The following is a 6,428-nucleotide window of genomic DNA, read 5'->3' on the forward strand; positions in this document are numbered from 1 at the left end:
GTGCTCAAATTGAAGGAAAATGACATATCCGCATTTTCATCACTTCAGTTCCATTTAAATCAAGATATATGCTAGGAAAACAAACTTTAGAATTGTTTATCACCTTGTGGGTCAAGATACTTATTTGAAATGATGAATTTCAAGATCTTTTGAATAGTTTAATCACTTGCTTACCAAAACTCTAAATCTGTAATTTTCTTGCACTCTAATGTCACAATGGAAGGTGATTATTAACCACAATCTAAGTGCCAATTTTGTGAGTTTTCATGCCATATATGTGGCTCTAGGCACCTTTCTATTTTTGAAAGATTTTCTATTCAAATTTCACTTTATTCCTGCATGAGTGGTCCACAACTCGTATTTGCCAACATGAAGTATAGAATAAATTATCATGTAATGAAGTTTCAAATTTTACCAATTTTCATACAAAAAATTAAATTTTGCACCCAAATTTTAAAACCTTGTAACTTCTTCGTTTTAAGTCCAAACTTTAAGTTCTTTATATTGTTGAAAAGCTCATTGAAATATTTTTCTAACCATACCAATATTACAATACAAAAATCATTGAATGAAGTGCAAGAATTTTTAAAATTTCTACAAAATCGATTAGGGTTTCAGTGTTCACCCAAATCTAAAGCATATTGTATCCATAGTTCCTAGATTTTGTTAATTTTAGACATGTATATCAAAAGATGACATTAAAGACACAAATTTCTAAAATTTTGCATACAAGATTCATCTCAGTTGAATCATGAACGGTTTATTTAAGCATTTATTACATCAAGAAATTCAACCTCATGGCCTTGATACAAATATAACTCGAAATGATGAATTTCAAGATCTTTCCAATGGGTGAATCATCTTGATTTCCAAAACTCCAAATCTACAATATTTTTGCACTCCAGTGATCCCGATCCAGATCATAAATTGAAGAGATTATTAGCCCCAACCTAATTGCCCATTTTTGTTAATTTTTATGCCAAAATAGTAGTTCTAAGTGCCTTTCAATTTTGGTGATACTTTTCATATGAATTTCACCATAATTTATTGCCATCTTTTTCCTCTCTTTCTCTTGAATAATAATAAGTTACATGAAAGTTAATGGAGCTTGTAAGGAGTTGTAGATTTGGATTTCAAGTTCAAATCACTCCCTCCAACCTTTCTTATTGTCTTGCAAGTCGGGTCCCTCATATGGGCGACCCATGACCCTTATTTTCTAAAATCACAAATCTCCAAGAATTGAAAATGTAAGGGGGAGAGATTGAAACATTAAGAATGTCTTAAAACATTATAATTGGACAACATTTCTACTTGATCTAATAATGTTTTAAAATATCGGTGAGAATCAAAACATTAAGAATTTAGAATAAAAAGGATCTTTTTAAGTGAAATATATACGACACAAGTATTTTATTATTGAGAATATGTGTGTATGTGTGTGTGTGTGTGTGTGTAAAGATGAATCAGGATCAACTAGGATAAAATTAAAGTCAATTTAAATATGGTAAGATTCATGACTTATCCGTCTTGAACGTAGACAATTCTAAAAAAAGAAGGAACAAGAATTGCACATATCATACATTGCTAAAATATCCATTTTCATGACAAAACACACAAAGTATAGTGTGGAGCGAGGATTTGGATTTAACTATCAAAATTTTCAATCACAAAATATAAAAATATTAAAAATATGAAGTAAGAAAAAAAAAATCAAATAGAGAAAGGGGGTTAGAGAATGGAGAGAATTAAATTTTTAGAGTTCTTCGGTTTAAATACTTGAGTTCCCATGGCTTTCAACTGGATAGAATCCTAGGACTTACAAGAATGATTTTCTTGACTCTGAAAAGTATCGAAACGATGGGTTATATTACATTTCTATAATGGCTCTCCAGCAACAATATTCGTATTCGTATACATATACAAAAACAGAAGGTGATTCTTTGATTTGGGTTGAACCAAAAAATATACCTTGCAGGATTTATCCATCGGTGATGGGAAAAGCAACACGCGAAGAGAATGAAGATGCAAAAAGCTCACCTAAGAATCATGGACTATTTTTTATAAATGAACTATCAATAAGAAGCACATGGGCAAATGAATATAACATAACTCCTAACCGAATCGGCTACAAGAAGAAAATCTATAAATACTCCCTCATTTGAATAAAAAGGCATGCAAACCAAATAGCTTTTTCTCCTCTTACTCTAGGCCATGTTCGAGCAACGTTTTTTCAAAAAAATATATTCTTAAACAGAGATTTGACATCATTTCAACCACAGATTCTTCAATAAAATAATATTACATGTAAATCCAAAACTTTTCTTTATTTTTTAACCACACATTTTCCATCAATATACTATTCAAAAATGCATTCTAAGGAAAATAACGTGGCTCAAACAAGGGCTAGTTGAAGAATCAATACTAGTGAATTTAGGAGGCAAAAGTCATAGTTAGGTAACAGGATTTGTTGATTATATTTAGATTGATATTCGATGTATAATTATTTCATCAATAAAATCATTTCTTTTGTATTATCATCAAATTGACACTATTTGAGAAATCTTGGGCAAAGTAAACCACGAATTCACATGCTCCAACCGAGGAATACTTGAAATCAAAGGAAACGAAATAAGAAAGGATAAATCAACCATCAGCTGCAGCACCGAGAAATGAGAATCTAGAGAGTAGCATTGCTAGAGCAAATATAAGAGTAAATTTTGCGGTGGAGAACAACCGAAAGATAGCTGACAGTTTAAAAGCATTAATGATGGAACGAGCTACTCTACGTATGAAAATTAGAACCTGAAAGGAGAATATTGAAAAAGGTAAATTTACAAGAAATGAATAATCCTTAACCTTGTCCATTATATTTTTCAAACCTAAAATTGAAATTTTACGTGCTGAAGATAAGGTAGTTGTGATCCGTGCAACAATATCAAGCAAATGTCTTCATCGCATACTCTTGAACAATGAGAGTACAGAAAATATGCTACACCATGAAGCATTCCATCATTCGCACATGAGATATTTCACCTTTAAAGGAGCTATAAAAGAAACTAAGGAGGCATGAGAGCTCCTAGAAATATTGCTGCTATAGTTGAATAACAAGTAACTCGAGGATAAATTCTAAAAATCAGCGATTCTATCCATCCTCACTAACTTATTACACATCAGAAGTGACAACAGTTGAAGAGCTAGAAATCATTATCATTAGCTTAGAAGATTCGAGCAAAGCTCTCAGAATTGACAATGCTTGCTAAAAAAACTTTCTAACTTGAAACTAGATTTGTTCGCTTGGAAACATGTGAAAATGATAGGGATGTTCCTAAAGTTGCGTATCACACTTTGAAGCTTGATCCCAAAATCAAGCCTAAAATACAAAGGTGTTCATTGATGAATGCAAAAAATATGAGGTACTAAAAAGCAAAGTGGATAAGCTATTGGAAAATTGCTTTATTTGTGAAACTCACTATCCATTTTAGATATGCAATTTCGTTCGAGTACCAAAGAGCAACAAGAAATGGTGAACATGCCAACACTTTACGGACTTGAATAAAGTCTGTCCAAAAGATAGCTTTCCATTCCCTAGAATTGATCAGGTGACGGATGCTAATATGGGACACGAGCTTTTAAGTTTCATGAATGCATATTTAGGATATAACCAAATTTCTATATGTGGACCTAACAAGAAACATACTGTATTCGTGACAAATCAAAACCTTATTATTACAAATTAATGCCATTTTGGCTCAAAAATGCGGGCAACTTATCAGAGGTTAATAAACAAATTGTTCGTTGACCAAATTGAGAAAATGGTGGAAATATATATCAATGATATGCTTGTAAATGGCCAATGGCCATTAGACTAGAGACCACTTAAAACACTTCAAATAGGCTTTCCATGTATTAATAAAATGCAGAATGAAACTCAATGAGCTAAAATGAACATTTGGAGTAAAATTCGAAAAGTTCCTCGATTATATGGTCAACCAGCAAGGTATTATCAAAGCAAATCCTAACAAAATTTAGGCCCTCATAAAAATGATATCTCTATCTAAACCAAAAAAGATGCAAAGCCTAATAGAAAGAGTTGCTGCTTTAAGTAGGTTCGTATCTCTATTAGACAAACGTTCCCCTTTCTTCCAAATGTTGAATGGAGGAAAAAAGTTTGAATGGAACAACAAATGCGAACAGTCATTCTAAGCCCTAAAAGACCATCTAGGAAGAGTAGTCCTGCTAGCTAAACATGAAAATGGAGAAAAACTACTGTTATATTTAGCTATAACCGAGGTAAGGGTCAGCTCGATACTAGTGAGAAAAAGAGTGGCAACAATTATCGGTTTACTACAAAGTAAAGCCCTATAACGAGCAGAAACGAGATATTTGGATATGAAAAAATTGGCCCTTCCCTTAGTTATAGCATCATGAAAACTACGACCTATTTCTAGAGCCATAATATTGAAGTATTAACAAATTTTCCACTCAACAAGTACTGCAAAAGCTGATTCGTCAAAGAGACTAATGAAATAGGTAGTGGAACTCGGGCTATAAGCTATAAAGAATGATTTGCAATCAAAGCATAGGCATTAGCTGACTTTATTACAAAATTGTCAAATGTTCCAATTTCTAAGGAAGAGATTAAATAGGAACATGGAAGTTGTCTGTGGATGGAACATCAAAAGATATTGGCTCTAGAGCAGGCATAATATTAACAAGCCTAGCAAAGCACAAGTTGAATTGCATAATAATTTTCAAGTTTAAAGCAACCAATAATGTGGCTAAATACGAAGTACTATTGGTAGGTTTACAATTGGCAAAAGAAATGCTAGCTCTGAATATTAAACTAAAAAGAGACTCACAATAGGTGGTAAACCAAATAAAGAAATATTCGTAGCCAAAGATAAAGTAATAGCTGCATACCTCGCAAAAGTTATAAAACTACTTCAAGGCTTCGACAAGTTTAAACTTGTCCAAATCTCTAGAGAGGTAAATGAGCATGTAGATGTCTTATCAAAGCTGGAAAAATTAAAAGACGCTGAGCTGTTTAAAACAGTTTCTATAGAATTGCAACTAAAACCATCAGTCAACCATAGGATGGAAACTTCATGGATGCAAGACATTATTTCCTGTTTGAGAGATGAAGTACTTCATGAGGATGAAAATGCAGCACAAAAATTGTGAATACGAGCTGCTAGATACACACTGAAAGTGACGTCTTATTCAAACAAGGACACAATCCCTTGCTTAAGTGCATAAGCGAAGATGAGGTCTCATACGTAATGAAATAAATCCATGAAATTGTATGTGATAATTAGGCTAATGGACACTCATTAGTGTAGAAAGCCTTAATGTGACATCCCAAAATTTATATTTTAATATTTTGGAAGTTTAGGGACTAAAATATATATAAAGTAAGCTTCATTATTTTTGGATGTTAAAATATAGATGTTGACGGAGCGACAATAAGTATATCAATATTGTACTCGTTGGATAGCTCACAAATAATCACATATACTAGGCTTGAGAAAAAAAATTATTTTGGAATTAGTTAGCCCAAGATATTGTAGTTCTAAGGATTTATGTTTTTTTTTTTTTTTGTAATTTATTAAGTGGTTTATTGATTTTAAATATGGCAGTAGGCACGTGTATGGATAATTAAATATAAACTAATCTTTTTATTTAATTAGGAGTTGTAATTTAATTGAAACTATAGTTAGACTTTCTTTCATTCTTCTTCTTCTTCTTCTTTTTCTTTTTTTTTTTTTCTTATATATGAATTGAGATTTGCAAATCCCAAGGAAACTCTTTTACCCAATCCTTATCAAAATTGTGTTACACGGTTGTGATAAGTCAATTTCATAACAACTTAATCTGCGAAATTTTTGGGGATAAATACATACCGCCTAGAATATATACAATTACACGGGAACACTATAGAATTAACTTTTTTTTTTTTTTGCACGTACGAGGCAGAATACAATTGTTTACGTCTATAGTTGGAGAATTGGGAAAAAGTTTTGGAACGTGAATCTTGTTTCGTCTTTCAAAAATTAAAGCAAGTTAACAGGTAGGATATGAGGTGTAGTGTTTTTATGTCTCGTTTAATTATTTTTTTTATATTGATGAATTTTGTACTCATGAAAGTTAAAGTTATGATATGAATGATATGGACATTCCAGTACAATGAAATAATAAGATATGAGCTCTTATCGAATTTAAAGATATGAAATGGTATGATATTCTGATACATGCTTTAAAGTTTTTATACGGGATCGCACCATTAATTTATATATCCTACTGAGCATTTTCATGTACTCATCCCCTTCCCTACCCCTCACAGGTTAGATCGCGTCGTGTTGGAGTGTGACGGTTCGATGGTGTGGTTGTCTGTAAATGAGCATGTAGATGTCTTATCAAAGCTGGAAAAA

The sequence above is a fragment of the Olea europaea genome, chromosome 14, assembly GCF_002742605.1.
Source record: "Olea europaea var. sylvestris chromosome 14, O_europaea_v1, whole genome shotgun sequence".
NCBI lineage: Eukaryota > Viridiplantae > Streptophyta > Magnoliopsida > Lamiales > Oleaceae > Olea > Olea europaea.